We start from the raw sequence: 18,878 nt of genomic DNA, 5'->3' as shown, positions 1-18,878 counted from the left end.
TAAAATACACATTCAGACAACTTTCTGTAAAATTCTCATTTAAGTGACTTTGAATCATCCACCAGCTGTCCTTTTTCTCTAAGCTCACTGCACTTAACACCTTGTGCCACAGAGAAAGTTACCTGGCAGGGGTATTTTCTTCACTGAGTGCTGACAGCTGAGCAATGCCATTGGGCTGCTTTGCACTACATAAGGCAGCTTAAACTTGATTTTTCACATTTTTCTTTATGCTGTCAAAGTTCATTTCACATTGCCAAGCAGTGTCCAAATATATCAGGCAATATCCATCCGAAGGATTTGCACACCTTTTTTGGAATAACAGCTTGAAGAAACATATCTGGCAGTGAGCATAGCTACTACTATATTACACTGATACATTCAGCCTTCTCACATCTCCTTGCCACATCAGTACTATCATGCATGTCTCACAATATCAGGACTTTAACTAATTGCATGTGAATGGAGAAGGGCACAAGGAACATCACAAATGCTTTCATTGTTCACACAGCACACAGTTAATATTGACATAATTTCAAATAACATATCATCTGGCACTTTTAATCAATGTGTTTCAAGATTTAGTAATGACCTCCTCCCTCAGTAAAATGATCTGTGAACAGGTTTCGAACCCTCACCACCTGTACTGTTTCTCTAAATTCAGTACATTTACATGTTATGCCTCAGAGATAAAAGTGTGACACCTTGAATTTCTTCACACATTACTATCGAGACAGCTGAGAGAACCGTACTAATGGCAGTCGTCATTGTGCTGTTGATGGCAGTCTATATAAAATGTGTCAGTTTTTGCCTTGAGCAGTGAACTGCTGCTCACTGCTACTGACCACTGCAAGTCAAAGGAGCACAATGCCAGATGGACCACAAACAATAAAGGGGAAAAAGGAAAAAAGTGAATCAAGTTCTTTAAATGTACATTTCCAATGTTTAATCAACTCGGTTATCATGCAACAGGAACCTGCATGGATTTGAACCCGAAAACAAGGTTAGTAAGAATGCATAGTTCTTGACCTCTCCTGCGGGGTGCATGGGAAACTAACATGATCCCTTACATGTAGTAGCGTAGTAGTTAACAACTGCTGTAATATTCTTCATACTGATACCAGGAACACCCTTAATATATCTCCTGTGGGTCTCTGGAAAGTAACAGTAGCTGTTAACCTTTTCTCCATGATTTCTCCCAGGACCTGAGGTGGGGGTGACAGAGGTTATATATTTCCTCCTGTGTTTCCCTGTTCACCCTATATCTCTCATCAGTTTTTGTGTCATGCAGTCCATGATAAGTCAAACGGGGTGTAAACACCCTTCTTATCGTCCATGGTCTGGTAGAAGCAGCAGCACACTGATTTAAAGCCTGTTGCATATACAACATAATAAGCAGCATTGCAGCATTGGAGCAGCAGCAGCCTCGGACAGGCCTTTGTTCCTTAGTGCGATCATGCTATGTTCTAAAGAGTTTTGGTGTACAGGACAAAGCCTACACTAAGTGTACACAATTGCTTTATAGCTTCCTGAATAGCTCCCTCTGCTGGATTGGTTAATTAGCATGTATGTCTCTTTATGCTATTATTAGCATTTTCTCCCTTTCATTTGTTTGGCTGCTCTGCATGTTGTGTGAAGCCATTTAATCGTTTATACAACTGGTGTATTAATCATGGTCTCAAACTGAATGCAATGACATGCATCATCACTCCCTTTAGCACAAACAATGCCCCTTCACACTATCAAATCAACAACAATACCCTAAGTATCCATGAAGTGGTAAGGGACCTGGGATCACAAGTTGACTACAACCTTAACTTTGACCACCAGATGTCTACTGTAATAAGGAATATTTTCTGCGTAGATCACTTGATTAGTAAAGGCATCACGTCAAGAGCAAAAGAGGTAATAACCCCTCTATACTCGGCACTAATTGAGTATAATGCTGCATTTGGCATGTACCGTACAAACACCTGCAGCAACTGGAGAGACCTCAGAGGTTTCTAACAAAGCAGATCAAGGGGCTCCAGCATGTGCCTTACACACACCGACTAAAGTCCCTGTCACTATACTCCGTGTTGTATAGACATCTTAGGGGACATACCTCTCAACTGTACCAATTTTTTGCAGAATGTCCAGATTTTTGCCTCATATTTTTGATCTGTTTTTCACAAAACTGTGTTTTTTCTGGCAAATCACTAGCAAATCTGAAGTCAGAAAATAATGACGGACAATTGAGTTTCAGACTTCATACCCTTCAAAAAATGCATGCTAATGCAAAAAAAATATTCTATCAACTTTCTAACTTTATCAGAGCAGTATTTAAAAGCTGTCCCTATTTTGGGCCTGTATTCCTCATTATTTATGGTTAGTCCAGATTTCTTTCTCTAAGAGGTTGAGACGTATACCTACAGAGCAATCCAAGACCCAAACTTAATGAACTTGCTGCATATTAGTAAATCAAATAGGACTATGGTTACCCATTCCAGGGATCTAAATATGGTCTGCCACTTAACTAGGACATGCTGGAGGGACAGATGTATCTCCCAGTGACTGCTGTGTCTTTGGAACAGGCTACCAATTAATTTGAAACAGAGCACCTCTATGATACTGTTCAAGAGGAACCTGGATGAGTGGATGGGGCACCATAAATTCTTACCAGGGATAGTGCCCACAACCCTCCTGGACATGGGCAGTCATCACTAAATGCAATCTTGCATACTGACTAGCATTTTCATGGTATTACATTGGGATGAAACTGCTAAGCTTAAAATGACCTCCAGGTCAATAGCCTCATAATTTCCTGTGACCTATGATCCTATGAATACCAAATAGCATGTGCACTGCTGATATGAGAGCTGCACTGTTAATGCATTTGGGCTGGTAGTTCAGTCAGTCTAACATAATCAGTTTCATAATTCTCACAATTCAGCAAAGTGCAAAACATTGAGAATTTTAACATCAGCATCACATTTAAATACGTGTTAAATAAACAATACATTAAAATATAAAAGAATCAACAACATTGAAATGACAGCAATACATAGGCATTAAACAAATAAAAAATAAGAATATCAAGATTTAAATATGAGAGATGTTTCAAAAGTGTGAAAATTAATTATCCCAGTTGACTAACTGTAAAGTACTGTCTCATAAAACGGAAACAGCTGAAAACTGAGTATAAAATGGTACCGACAGTTCCATAGAAAATATGTGCAATTTGATCTAAATGACAGTTTAACTTGATTACATAAACATAACCACAGGGGTTCCTGCTGATGAGAGTGAAGTACTGTTCCGGTTGGAGAAACAAGTACTGAAGAAGGGCATTGCCTGAAAGTTTTCTGAAGAATTAAAATGTTGTTTTATTATAATCATTTTCAGCCAAGCATTTCCTTCTACTGGGATTTTTCTTCTGCATTTGCTGTTCCACTGGACTCATCAAACTGGCTTCATTGAAAAAGAAATAGCTGATGGTGCAAGATCAAGAAAGAATGGATACAGGCAAGTGTCTCCTTACAGCCAAGATTGGGCACTCTCAGTGTATTTAAAGATGTAATGTCTGGGGGTACAGAGGGACCTGACCTTTTCAGAAACCACTTGTGTATATGTGTGTGTGTGTGTGTGTGTGTGTGTGTGTGTGTGTGTGTGTGTGTGTGTGTGTGTGTGTGTGTGTGTGTGTGTGTGCATGTGCAGGTGTGTGCATGTGTGTTACAGTTGTGTGTGTTACCATTGTCATACATTCTCCTAAATGTATTAAAATAGTCACTGATGTGACAATTATAATCTTAATTATTTTAATCACAATTACAATATTGTTATATTAGGCTGCTCACATACAGATGTTTTATATATTTGTATTTTAAATTTGTTAACCAGGTCAGAGTACTGATCCCATTGGACACATTATTGCTTCCAATAACTAGTGTGTCACAATTTAAGAAGCACAGTGCTGTGAGGTACCCAAATAAGGTACAGAAGTTACGTGTCAAAATGTGATACTTAACACTGAGCTGCACAAGAAAACCACAACAGAAACAATGCTTAGCTAACTAAGGCTAAAAAAGTCTTATTGTGGGCATTCTCATATGAAAACAATGAAACAAATGATTAGTTACTCAGCAACCAAAAGACACAGGGTAGTGATGACATCACATAGTGGTGATACAACTCAGAAGCAGACATTCGTCCATTTGTTAGATACCGTTACTGTGCTTGTGTGGACATTGCATTGCAGAGATTGTGCACACCAAATGCATTTTGCATTGTCACATGCAGGGGTCATTGCTGACAGCATCAATGATCATGGCTCCAATGCTCAAAAGTATAGGGACTGCATAAAATACATGCCTGCTTAGCAAAAGTATGCTTGGAAAAATAAGAGTTGTACGTATCTGAGTTTTATGCATTACCAAACTAGAAAATATGAAGCAGCACTAGTCAGAGAGCAAAGGGGAATGTTTTTAATCCCAATCTCATTTTCACTATCAGACACCAAAATTCTTCTGTATGCTGGCTGTGAAGGTAGGTGAAGGCTGCCAGCCTAGCCAAATAGAATTTTGTAGATAATTCTGTCATTTGTAAATATTAATGTAAGCTACAGGCTTGTCCTCTTAAATGTGAAAATACTGCATTGGATATTGAACTGCAAAAATGCAACAAAAGTGCACTCTGCTGTAAAAAAGCCAAGTCAAGCATTTCTTGAATGCCTTTGATGTCAAAATTCAGAGCCAATATGTCTAGAGGGAGGCATCCTGCCTCTGGTTTTAAGACCAGAGTTAATGGCTAGAATTTGCCAGTATAAATGTCCTTTATTGCTCTGGTTTCTGACCACGTAAATGTAGTTTCTATTAACTTGGGAACACCAGAGAAGTGTGAAGAAGTATATCATGTGAAGCAGTCCTGTGTTATCAATTTAAAGAGAGAGAATCGGAGAGCTCTGAGCATTTTGTCTTGAGAACATTCAACATCACCAGCACTGTCTGATGTAATCAGGATTTTAGAATTGTGTTTTCTCTTAGAAATAGCTAGGAATTAGGAAGATTAAACTTAGTGTTTTTCTGTGTTGATGTTAGAACTTTTCTACAGTATTATTTTAAGTATTTATCTGTGATCTCTGAACTCTTGACTAGCACTGTGTAGTAAGAAGTATTGTCTTGTGTTTTTATTATTTATTATTAAATATTTTTAAATCTTTCAACTGTGGCTGTTTTGTGTAGAGATAATGTAAGCTCTAAGAGTACATTGCATGTATATAGTGATGCTGTACCAAATCACTCCAAATAAGTCTTGACTGTTAGGCCATACTTAATAATATTGCACAGTAATAATTGGACACCCTTTTAAGGGCCTTTGAGTAGCTGATAAATATTAGCAGGAGGTGGCAGCTGGTACTATCTTTTAGACTGGGCAGAAAAGGGGCACAGCTGAAGAACGTGTGCCAGCCTTCCCCAGGAGTGTCTGCATGGTTGTATAAACTCTTATCTCAAAGTGTGTGTGTGTTAGCTACTTGGGTGGGGACACAAAGCACTGGTTAGACAGAGAGGGTGCTGGAGGTTTTAGCCTGCCACTAGGCTGAGATCTGGACCCTATAGCTGTGCCAGTGGGGAGTCTTATTGGGGACCTGGAGAGAAAGGGAGAAACCAGCCAGACTGACTGTGATCTCTGTGTGCTCTTAAGGGAAATTGTACTTTACTGTGTGTGTATTTATTATCCTTTCCCTATATGGATGCCCCTCACTGGTGTTAGTGGTGAGGATTGAGGCTCCTTGATTGCTGGGCCAGTGCACAGATGTCACATATTAATTGTTTGGCTGTTGTGGGATATCCACACCACATATTAATTGGTTGACAAGTACTAATTGGCTTGTAGTGGTGTGGGTAGAGTGAATTCCTGTAGCTTGTGTACAGTCATCACTGAAGGTGTTTTGTACTCTAAATCAGCCATGCAGTGAATACTCAGAGTTCAGATCACAATTGTTTTATTTATTTTTTGTTAGCTTAGTTAGTCAGGGAGAGCAGGCAGCATGTCAGCAGAGGAGTATGGAAAGGTGACAAGGAGCCTGCTGGCTGAGGCGTGCCAGGCTAGGGGGACTGGTGCATAGAAACCTGACTAAGGCAGACATGATTGCAGCTTTGGTCACAACTGCATCAGAAAATGATAACCAGGAGGATGATCAGACTGGCAGTGGAGATGTACCACCCTCAGAGAATGGACAGCTCAACCTTTCTGCAGAGGAATTAAAAATCCATCTGGAGTTAAGGAGAACTGAGTTGGAGGCCAGGCGTTTGGAACTAGAAGCAGCTGAGAGACTGAGATGTCTGCAGGCTGAGGAGAATGAGAAACTGCTATGCCTGGAAGCTGAGAAAAAGGAAAGGCAGAGGCAGCATGAGAGGGAGATGCTAAGTCTTTGCCAGAGTCATGGAGGCAATGGGGAAGGGAGTAACTGGACCCCAGAAGCACAAAAAGTCAGTAAATTTCTTCTGCAGTTTAAAGAGGGGGATAGTTTTGATAGTTTCATTCATATGTTTGAGAGGGTATGTAAACAGTATGATGTTGACCAAAAGCTCTCGGTATGGTTCCTGACCCCCTTACTCCATGGTAAAGCTATAACTGTGTTGTCTAAAATGTCTGACATTGAGTGTTTTAATTACACTGTTGTTAAGCATTGCTTGTTAGAATGTTTTAAGCTAACACCTGAAACTTCTAGGAAAATGTTTGTGAGCATAGATGTAAGGCAGATGAAAGTGTGTGTGAATATTTATTTATTTATTTATTTACATTTGTTGACCGGGAGTGTCCGACTGGACGTAGGTCCATTTTCAGCGGATGCCCAGGTAGAAAAGCTCCACAGTTAAAATAAACAGACAGTAGTTACATTGGATTACATAGTGATTAACAATTTAACATAGCAATTAATTAAAAACATATTTACAGATGAAGAACATAGTACATCAGTAGACAACTAAAATCTTTATCTGCGAAGTACATAACAGACATTAACAAATGTTACAATAAGAAGTTCCTGCTGTGTAAAAAGTACTAGGCTTATGAAAATCTGAGCTTGCTATAATCAAGGTAGTTAGTGGGGTGGAAAGAAAGGTAGTGGTTGGATGGGGTGGGTGATATTACAGTGGGAGTTGCAAGGACATAGCCAGCATGTTTTTAGGTGTGCTTTTAGTAAAGTTTTGAAGTGGGTGCATGATGGTACGGAGGTAATTGTGGGTGGGAGGGAGTTCCATAATTTGGCTATGGTGCAAGAGAATAGTGCTTCACCAGCAGAGTTATTGGCTTTAGTGATCTGCAAGTGATTTTTGTTGCTGGATCTTAGTGGTCTGGTGGTGCGATAGGGTTGGCATAGATTCTGGAGGGATGGGACATTTAGTGGATGGTTTACTAGTTTGTGGGTGAGTGATAGTTGATACCATTGAAGTAGGTGAGGGAGTTCAAGCCAGCCCAGTTCAGCAAGTGAGAAACAGTGATGACTACGGTAGGATGCCCCTGTGCCGAATTTGGCGATTTTGTTGTAGCAGGTCTCTAGCTTGTTTAGATCGCATTGCCTTAGTTTGGTATATATTGGAGAGGCATAAGTTAGGGTGGAGATAAGGTGGGAATTTGCTATTGAAATCTTTGCTGCTTTGGTGAGAAGTTGCTTATTTCTGTATAACGCTCCTAGTTTTTTGTGGACTTTTTTATGGTCATGGATAAGTGAATGTCAAATTTAAGTTTATTGTCTATTTCCACTCCTAGCAATTTGGTGTGTTCATTTGGGTATATAGTGGTGTTGTCTTTTGCTGTGATGTTAAAGTGAGAGTTGTTTTGAGTATGTTTGGTGGGTTGAAAGATGAGTAGTTTAGTTTTGTTTGGGTTGAGTATTAATTGGGCATCGGATAACCAAGTTTCAACAGAGGAAAAGGCTTCCTGTGTGACCTTTTTGCAGTTTGGGTAGGGACTGGGCTGAGCAGATGATGGTTGAGTCATCTGCGTATTGTATGAGTGTGCCATGTTTGGTGGCAGAGGCTAGATTATTGGTGAAAACAGAAAAGAGTAGGGGTCCAAGGATGGATCCTTGGGGAACCTCTATGGAGACAGGTAGTTGGGGAGATTCTGCCATACAACAGATTTTTGGCGGTCAGACAGGTAACTCTGAAACCAGTTGGTGACTGATTGAGAGAAGGATAGGTTATTGAGGACAGAGATGAGTTGTTTGTGTGGGACCATGTCAAATGCTTTAGATAGGTCTAGGAAAGTAGCAGAAGAGAGATAGCCATTGTTTTTATGCTGAAGGATAGTGTTAGTAAAAGAGAGTAAGGCAGTGGTGGTGCTATGGTTTGGTCAGAAACCATGCTGAGTACTGGAAAGGAGGTTGTTAGTAAGGAGGTAGTCTGAGACCTGAGACTGTATGAATCTCTCTAGTATTTTGGAGAATGGAGAGAGAATAGCTATGGGGCAGTAATTGGTTAGTTCTATGGAGGGGCCGCCTTTGTGGAGGGGAATTATATGTGATACTTTCCACAGTGTGGGAACGTAACTTTCTGACAGAGATTGGTTAATCAAGATGGATACTGGGTAGGCCAGAGCATCAGCTGCGATTTGTAGGTATTCAGTTGGGAGGTTGTCTGCTGCTAATTTCGTGGGCTTAAGTTTAGTTAAGAGTTTTTTTTATGTTGGAGGTAGGTACAGGAGAAAAAGAGAAGGCAGTGGGGAGATTACTAGTTGAAGGTGTGGGTTGGAGGGGAGGGGGATTGTGTTGTTTATCTAGTGATAGTATGGTTTGTGTGAAGTGTGTGTTGAATGAGGTAGCAATATTTTTGGAGGAGTGAGGGATGTTAGGAGGAGGGATACTGACTTTACCTGGGTGGAGGATGGAGTTTATGGAGGACCAGAATTGTTTGGGGCTGTGTTGGGAGGAGTCTAGGGCAGACTGGTAGTACTGGAATTTGTCCTGTTTTATTAGCTTTTTAACTCTATTGCGTAGTTCTAGGAATTTCTGTCTAGTTGAGGGGGTTTTGGTTTTGCGTCAATGCTCCTAGGCTTTATCCCGGTTTTTCATTTCTGACTTAGTGGTTTTCTGTAGCCATGGGGAGGGTTGTGCTTTCGTTCTGGAAAGTCTTATGGGGGCACGGTAATTAAGGATGCTCAGGAAGGTAGTATTAAAACATTCGACTGTGTCATCAAGACTGAGGTACTTTAGGGGGTGCCAGTTACATTCTTTGAGGGATGAGATGAATGCGAGTGGGTTAAAGTTTAGTTTTTTACGTATTTGACGGTAGATGACAGGTTTAGCTTGGTATAGGTATTTTTTGAGTAGGAATGTTGGGGAGTGATCACTGAGGCTATCTGATAAGCAGCCTGTTATATATGACTGGGAGCTCTTACTGACTAGTATCCAATCCAGGGTAGTGTGCTTGCTGGAGTTTTTATTTATCCTGGTTGGCGACTGGACTAGTTGGGTGAAGCCATGGAGGTTTATATGATGGGTTGGATTGTTGCCAGAACAGGATTACCAGTCAATATTGAAATCACCTAAAATGATAGTTTCTTGGGGAGATGGTGGGTAGACCAGCTGAGGAGGTTTTCTAGTGGAGGGATGTTTTGGCCAGGTGGGAAGTAGCATCCAATTATGTTGATGGTTTTGTTTTGGTTTATTTTGGGGTTGGTATATATTATTTCCTCATTGCCTATTTGTGGAGCTGATGATTTTAAGATCTGTGCTAACCCAGACTTAAATCTTTTTCCCCTCCTGCTCATACCCCTTTCCCCACTCCCCTAACCTAGGCCTCCAAATCTAGTTACTTCTCTTTTTTTTCATAGTAAGAGGATAAAATATAAGGACTTTACTCTGTTTCTCTCATACCCACCTTGTGTTTAGTATACTTGTTTTTTTTTATTTAGTTTAACTTTTAGCATAATGTCTATAGTCTATATTTTTAATACTATATTGTTTCTTTTAACCAATGCTACCTCTGTACTGTTATTATACATGTCTTTGTTATATATTGTTAACTTTGTTACTGTTCATGCTTGTAGCTTTTCTCCCCGGGCCTCTACTGAAAATGGACATATATCCAGTAGACTAGCCCGGTCATCAAATGTAAAATAAATAAATAAAATAAATAAATCTGGATGTTTAGATGCTGTTTAAATATTATAGCTACACTGCCTCCTTTCTTGTTTAGCCGGTCTACTCTTAGTATGCTGTAACCGGTAGGGAGTATTTGCTCACTGGTAATGTGAGGTTTTAGCCAGGTTTCTGTCAGGATGACTATATCTGAAGAGTACAAGTCTATGGTGGAATGGAGTTCCTGGACTATGTTGGATATACTTCTAATATTTAGGCTTAGTAGAAGGAAGTCACTTGGCTTTCTATTGGCTGTGATATGGGAGACGTTGTGGTTTCTAGTCTGATTATGAGGATTGGGGTTGGAGATGGTAGGGCCAGGGTTGGGATGGATGTCTCCACTTAGGGCTAGTTTTGATATGCATGAGGTTATTAGTTTTCTCAGTTTTTGAATGTGTTTGTTTATTAGGGAAACTTTATGATTGTGCTCTGTGGGTAATAGGTATGGTGGGAGGGTTACTACGTTAAGTTGTAGGGATGCTTTATGTTTGAGTAATACAGTTGGTAGAATATGCGGGGATGGGTTGGTTCTTGAGTTGGTGGGAGGGGAGCTGAGTGAGGGTGAGACATAAGTGGTGGTGTGAGTAGTAGTACAGTGGTAGTGGTTGAGTGGGGGTAGGATGTAAGATATGCAAGGAGAGTGCATGTAGTGAGCATAGGTAAGGTATGCTTGTACATGTTAGTTGAGGAGGTGTGATAGTGGGAAAATGAAGGAGGTAGTGTATGGTTAGCGCTGTGGTTGGCTATTGGAAAGATGGGAGGGGTTTGTGAATGTAATAAAGGTAGGACCACTTGGGGTGGGAGGGAATAGGGGGCAGGGTGGGGAGCGAAGCGGGTAGAGACCCTGTTAGTTGCTCTTATGAGGGGGCTGGAAACAATCAGGTAACAGAGTAAACTGATAAATGAACATATGATAGTGACAAAGGGTGGTTGTAGTTTTTGGTGCCTGTCACAGGTAATATTTATTAACTTTAGGATTGGTTTAAGGTAATAAACAGGGAAGGAGGAGGGGGAGAACAAGGGTGTGAGCAGGCAGTTCTTTTGTACTGCTGCTAATGAGCCAAAGCAAAGACAAGTTTGTATTTAAGAAACAATCAGAATTGACCAAGGACTGCTCTGAAACTATAAGTCATTTCTTAACCATTTCTCAGGTGGAAAAACAGGATATGTGGCTGAACTGAGCACTTATTTTCATAGGTGGGTAAGTGTATGTCAAGTCACCACTTTTGAAGGGCTGGCAGACATTTTGGTGAGGGAACAAGCCCTTAGCACTTTGCCTGATGACATGAGGATCTGGTTAGCTGACAGAGAATGTGCTACTTCAGATGAGTTGGGGAAGAAGGAGACCTATACCTAGCAAGCAGGGCATCCCTGCACAGGAAAGGGACCCCAGTACTGCTCATGGGTCTAAAGGAACCCATGGTGGGCAGCACAGACTTTCCCAACAGAATCTGCCAGTAGCAGGGAAAGCCACTAGTCCAGGTACACATCCAGGACCTAGGGTTAAATGTTTTGAATGTAACAAGTGGGGCCATGTGACATACAGATGTCCATGGAGGCAAGGTAGGGAACAAAAGGTGAGAGAGTCAGTAAGTGAAAAAGACAAAATGCCAATAGTATGTTGTCTTGAGGCAACAGGGGTACCGAACTACCATCCCACAGATGTCCTGATAGGGAAGGATTTGGATGAGGCAGTACCATGTGTTTATGCAGTTATATGCAGTCAGGCTAGGAAACAAGCATGTGGGTCTGATAGCCTGGGGGAGACCCAGACAGACTGCATACTTACAGCCAGGACTGGTGAGGTGGTTACTTCAGGGAGGGAGCTACTCTGTAGCAGTGAGACTGAAGGTGAGCCACAGCTGCTTGTGGGTACTGATGTTCCCTTGGACAGAATGACTGCAAAGGTAGAGGTGAGTAGTAGTACCCAGGCTGACAGTGAGGCACCACTGTCAGAGGATGCCAGACTTCTTGTGCAAGGGGAGCTGGAAAGGGTTACAAAGAGAGAGTTGAGTCAGGCTCAACTCTCAGACCCTACATTGCAAGGCCTGAGGCAGGTAGCAACTGAGGCACCTGATTCTCAAGGGAAGGGGGAATCTGTATACTGGGACAAAGGGTTACTGTATAGAGAGTGGACCCCTGGGGGATGGCATTGCCTAGACCCTACCATCTGGTGCTTCTAGCCATAGCCCATGATATTCACTTTGCCGGTCATATGGGCATGAAATGTACCAAGAGACGTATTATGCAGAACTTCTACTGGCCTGGAATTTCCAGAGATGTAACAGGGTACTGCAGGACCTGTGAGCAGTGCCAAAAGGTAGGCCAAAAGGTACCAAGACAAGGTGAGAGCTCCTTTGCTGCCTTTCTCTGTGCTTGAGTAGCCATTTCAGAGGGTAGCAATGGATATTGTGGGGCCTCTGAGTACCCCAAGTTCCACAGGGAAAAGGTATATCCTAGTGGTAGTGGATTATGCTACACGAGACACTGAGGCAGTGGCTCTGTCCTCCATTGAGGCAGAAAAGGTAGAAAATGTTTTGTTAGAGATTTTCAGCAGGGTAGGTTTCTCAAAAGAAATAATGACTGACAGAGGTGCCAATTTCATGTTAGACCAGCTGTTTTTTTCTGTGTAAGTCCTGTGGGGTGAAGTAGCTGAAGACCACCCCTACCATCCCCAGACTAATGGTCTTGTTGAGAGGTTACACTCTACAATCAAGTCCATTCTGAGGGCATTTACAGACCAGTTCAAGAGGGAGTAGCACAAATATTTGCCTCATCTGTTGTTTGCTTACAGAGAGGTTCCCCAGGAATCCACAGATTTTTCGCCCTTTGAGTTGTTGTATGGGCATAGGGTGAGGGAACCTCTAGATTTAATTCGAGATGAGTGGGAAGGTGAGTGTGAATCTTACAAGGAGTCTTTTGTGGCATATGTCCTAAACCTCAGGACAAGGCTCAGGGAACTCATAGGTTCATAGGTTCATAGGTTCATACTAGGCTATCTGCCCGAGGGCATTTACAAGCCTAGCCCATAGTTTTGTGGCTTACACCACCCCTTTAGTATGGGGAACTATACCCATTATTTTGCTGTGCCTCTGTCAAGCAGTAACACTGAGGTAATCCCTGGGGTATATCTGCGATCTCCCATCCATTGGTCAAGATTTCTCTTGAACAAGGCCAGCGAGGTGCTCTGCCTCACATATACCGGGATTTTGTTCCATAGCATAGGGAGTCTTTGGGTGATGAATCTATCCCTCCAGCACGTCCTATTAATAGCCGTGTCGAGGTTTAAGTCTCCTGCCCTTGTGGCTCTGACTGATCTAGATTTTTTGAGGTGAAGCATATTCATCAAATCTGGGTTTGACATGGCCTTGTATGTCAGGCAAAGGTCACCTCTGAGCAAGCGGTAGGCGACTGAATAGAGCTGGAGTTCTTTCAGTCGGGCAGCATAGGACAGATTTTTGAGACCCTTTATCCTTTTGGTGAGGAACCTTTATGGCCTCTCCAGCTGCTGCAAGTGTCGGGTCAGATACATTCCGAATGGGGCATTGTACTCAATCATTGGTCTGATGAGTGATGAGTATAGGGAGACTATGACCTCCCTTGATCTAGATGTGAATCCCTTCATGATAAGGTGGGCAATGTAGAAGGTCTTCCTAACTACTTTAGCTACATGGGTGTCGAATGATAGGCTACTGTCAACCTGGGTCCCCAGGTCCCTGATAACTTCTTCTGTGCTCAGTGGATTGCCACCTATATGGTAGCTAGGGGTAACCTTGTTTTTCCGAAGGGTATGACTATGCATTTTGGCATTTAACTTTAGGCCATGGTTCTGGCACCAGTTATCCGTTTCTGTGAGACCCTTCTGAAGGATATCTGTGTCAGATGTGTTTTCGACTATGGCGCCAGTTTGCAGTCATCTGCAAACGTTGTCAGCCATAACCCTCCTGTGTTTGCTTGTACTTGGAAAAGTAGATGCCAAACAAGAGTGGGCCCAGGACTGAGCCCTGTGGGACACCACTTGTGACAGGCTTTGAGTCTGACATGGCGCCAGCAACTCTGACCCTGTGGGTTCTGTCACTCAGCCAGTTTGCAACCCATCTTGTGATGTATGGGTTAACATTTAAGCTGATGAGTTTTCAATGATACCTGAGTGGGGTATTGTATCGAAGGCCTTCGCCAGATCGAGGTAGGCTGTATGGACTGCCTTTCCCTCATCAATGGCTTTGGTGACTGTTTGAAAAAGTCAACCAAGTTTAAAAGGCATGATCTGCCTTTGACAAAGCCAAACTGGGTTGGATCCAAAGTCTGCAAATTCCTATGTCTTTATTTATGAGGTCCATTATGATCCTCTCCATGGCTTTGCAGATAAGGCTTGTCAAGCTAATGGGCGGTAATTTCCAGGGTCGGTGGAGGCACCGCCTTTGTGAAGTGGGACCACAGTTGCAGTGTGCCACTCACTGGGTGCGTATCCAGAGGTGAGACTATGATTAAACAGCTGTCCTAGCTGTGGGTTTAATTCCTCGTTGAGTTCGTGGAGCACACAGCCGGGGACACCATCAGGTCCCATGGATGCTGTGTTTTTGCTTTGGAGAGAGCAGTTCTCACTTGGGCGTTAGAGATGTTTGGGGGCTGCAATCATTTGGTATAGATATCTCTCCTTTTGGGGAGAGGGAGAAGTTTGCACTGAACCTGTCAGCCAGTATGTTGGCAATGTCTGTAGGATCAGTAATCTTCACATCATTTTGAACTAGTTCTGAGCATATCTGGGTGTTTCCTCCCAGGTTTCTAACATAGCTAAAGAAGGCCTTATGATTGTCTTTTGAGTCTTTAGCTATTTTTCTCTCAAAATTTGCTTTGGATGATTTTATGAGAGCTCTTAGTTTTTACTTATAGTGATCAAAGGTGTCTTACCTTTTAAGGATTTTGCTCTATCTTGTAGTAGCTTCCTCCTTTTGTTGTAGAGTTTGTTTATGGCTGGGGTCCACCAGACTGGACGCTTGCCTTTGGTACAAAGAGTCTTTGTTTTGCTTGGGATTGCCTTATCCATGCAGTCCTGCAGGTGCTGGTAGAAGGCATTTGTAAGTGATTCAGTGGCTTGAGTACTGTTTTCCATGGCTCGGGGGCCTTAAAGGAGACCACACTAGTCTTTAGAAGTGTGAAGTCGGCTTTCGAGAAATTCTTTACTGTGGTCTTTTTTATTTCAGGTGGGGGTGGGATGAGGACCTCCAGCGAGATTAGTTTGTGATCTGATCTCACCAGTGGGGGGTATAGTTCGGCTGTTGAACATTGTGCTCCCATGTTCATGATGATGAGATCAAGTATGTTTTCTCCTCTTGTGGAGATGGTGACTAGTTGTTCCATGGCATTTGAGTTTATGAATTCCAGGAACTTTTGGGCTAGGGTGTTTGGGCTTGAGTAGTGTTCCCAGTCTATATTAGGGTAATTGAAGTCACCTAGTATGATGGTGTTTGGTGATACATTTATCCCCTCCAGTGTTTTCAGGAAGGCCATGTGAGGTTCCTGAGTTTGTGAGGGTGGCCTGTAACATGCTACAATTTGCAGAGCAGTCTTGCCTATGGTTAATTGCACCTGGATGGTCTCCGATGCATCGTGGGTTGCCACCAGTCTTGAGGTGTGGGTGTCCTTGATGAATATGGATACCCCCCTCCTTTCTTGGTATTGTCCGGATTTTGGGGCCGGAGCATGATATGAGGTAAAACCTGATAGTGCTGGGGTGCTCTCAGGAGCCTTGAACCAGGTTTCTGTCACAGCACAGACATCGATGTTCTCCATACTGAGAAGGGCCTCGAGTGCATGCATTTTGAGATTTAGACTTCTGGCATTGAGCAGCATTACCCTTAGCTTTTTCCTTTTTGTGTTCTAGGGTGGTAGGTTTAGAATTTGAGCCTTGCCTAAAAAAGGCACTATGGGGGTGGCAAGAGCCTTTGCCAATATCCGGAATCCCAGGGGTGACAGGTGCAAGCCGTCCCTTGCGAAGCACCGTGGCTTGTCCAGCATGTCATCCCAGGCAGACAGACATTGGATCCCCTTTGAATGACACCAGAGTTTAAGCCAATTGTTAAAGCTGATCATCTTATCTCTATATTGTGGCATCATTCTTGGTGAAGGTAGGATACTGCTCAAGGTCAGGGTCATACCTGCCTGGGCTACATAATCAGAGAGCTCCTCAATGTCTCTTTTCATGTAGTCCAAGGAGGTACGTCTCAGGTCGTTTACACCAGTGTGGACAATGACTGAGTCGTATTTGTACCTGCTGTTGAGAGACCTGAGTGCTTTGCCCAGGAGAAACTGGCAGAAGCACAACAGCAGGAAAATGTGTGGTATGACAGGAATGCTCAAGTTAGAGAGTGTGCTGTGGGGCAGCAGGTAAAGGTTCTCATTCCTGTCAGACACAACAAGCTGCAAGCAGCTTGTTAGGGACCCTACAAGGTGGTAAGAAAGGTGATGTTAACTACATGATGGAACTGCTAGGCAGGAGGCAGGGGCACAAATTGTACCATGTTAACATGATGAAACCTTACCATGATAGGGAGACCCTTGTGCAGAGCATTTGTAGTGGATTGGAGGAGGATTCTGAGGGAGATCTGGTGACTGACTCCTCCGTGAGGCTCAGATTGACACATCAGCAGAAGGGATAGCAATGTCCCAAAAGCTGTCTCCTACCCAAGTTCGAGAAATCTGAGCAGTGTTACAGGAGTTTGGGGACATGTTCACTGAGAAACCAGGGTGCACCCACCTGATGCAGCACTAAGTGGATACAGGACCCCAAAGGCCTATTAGGCAGGCCCCTTATAGGGTGCCTCATAGAGTCAAACAGACTCTGAGGGAGGAGATAAAGGAAATGTTGGAACTAGGGGTAATGCAAGAGTCCAACAGTCCCTGGGCCTCCCCAGTGGTGCTGGTGCCAAAGAAGGATGACAGCACCAGGTTCCGTGTGGATTACAGGAAATTAAATAGTCACACAAAGTCAGATGCTTACCCCATGCCAAGGACAGATAAGGCCCTAGTGCAGCTTGGTGGGGCTAAAAATCTTACAACCATTGATTTTACCAAGAGTTACTGGCAGGTGCCCTTGACTCCCAGTGCTAAAGAGAAGTCAGCCTTTGTGAGTCCTTTTGGCTTGTATGAGTTCACAAAGATGCCCTTTGGGATGAATAATGCCCCAGCAACTTTCCAGAGGCTGGTAGATCATATCCTAGCAGGAGAAGGAGGGTTTGCCCTTGCTTACCTAGATGATATTGCCATCTACAGCCATTCCTGGCAAGAGTACCTTCATCATGTCAGGGAGGTGCTGGACAGACTACAGAGGGCAAGATTAACCATTAAGCCAAGCAAATGTCAGGTGAGTATGACAGAGGTCCCCTACCAGGGACATAGAGTGGGGAGTTGTAAGATCAAGCCAGAACCTGCCAAAGTAGAAGCCATTCAGGCATGGCCTGTACCAATTACCAAACATCAGGTGAGGGCATTCTTAGGGGCAGCAGGGTACTACAGAAAGTTTGTCCCCAGTTATAGTACCAAAGCTGCTCCTCTCACAGACCTGACAAGGAAGAACAGGCCAGATAAGGTAGTGTAGACCCCAGCATGTGAGCAGGCATTCCAGCAGCTTAAAGAAGCCTTGAGAGAACCTCCTGTGTTAGCCAGTCCAGATTACAGCAAAGAATTTGTTGTGCAGGTGGATGCTTCAAACCATGGGGTGAGGGCTGTACTTAGCCAGATTTCTTCAGACGGAGAAGAGCACCTGGTGGTTTATCTCAGTCATAGGCTCCAACCCAGGGAGGAATGCTATGCAGCTGTAGAAAAGGAATGTCTAGCCATAGTGTAGGCATTGCAGAAACTTCAGCCTTATCTGTATGGAAGAAAATTCACTGTAGTGACAAATCACAATCCCCTAACATGGTTAAACAAAGCCAGCCAGAAAAATGCCAAGTTGCTAAGATAGAGCCTAGGGTTGCAACCATATGATATGTCAGTGCAGCACCGCAGTGGGATTAGCAATGCCAAAATCAGATGGGCTCTCAAGACAGGGAATGGGGTAAGGTATACTCAGACAGACCTAACCCTCTCAAGCAGCATTTCTCAAGGGTCACTTGAGTTCTCCGGAGGGGGTCATGTGTGAAGATAGGTGAAGGCTGTCAGCCTAGCCAGATATAATTTTGTTGATAATTCTGTCATTTGTAAATATTAATGTAAGCCATAGGCTTGCCCTCTTAAATGTGAAAAGACTGCATTGGATATTGAACTGCAAAAATGTAACAACAGTGCACTCTGCTGTGAAAAAGCTAAGTCAAGCATTTCATGACTGTCTTTGATGTCAAAATTCGGAGCCGATATGTCTAGAGGGAGGCACCCTGCCTATTGTTTTTAGACCAGAGATAATGGCTAGAATTTGCATGTATAAATGTCCTTTATTGCTCTGGTTTCTGACCAGATGTAAAGAATGTAAATGTAGTTTCTGTTAGCCTGGGAACACCGAGAAGTGTGAAGAATGATGTCATGTGAAGCAGCTCTGTGTTATCAATTTAAAGAGGGAGAATCAGAGAGTTCTGAGCATTTTGTCCTGAGAACATCCAACATCACCAGCACTGTCTTGCTCTAGATGTAAGTAGGATTTTAGAATTGTGTTTTCTCTTAGAAATAGCTAGGAATTAGGAAGATTAAACAAAGTGTTTTTCTGTGTTGATGTTAGAACTTTTCTCCGGTATTTTTTTAAGTATTTTTCTGTGATCTCTGAACTCTT

This window comes from Protopterus annectens, chromosome 13.part0 (genome assembly GCF_019279795.1).
Source record: "Protopterus annectens isolate FY-2018-M chromosome 13.part0, PAN1.0, whole genome shotgun sequence".
Classification (NCBI taxonomy): domain Eukaryota; kingdom Metazoa; phylum Chordata; order Ceratodontiformes; family Protopteridae; genus Protopterus; species Protopterus annectens.
Note: the sequence above shows the minus strand (reverse complement) of the source record.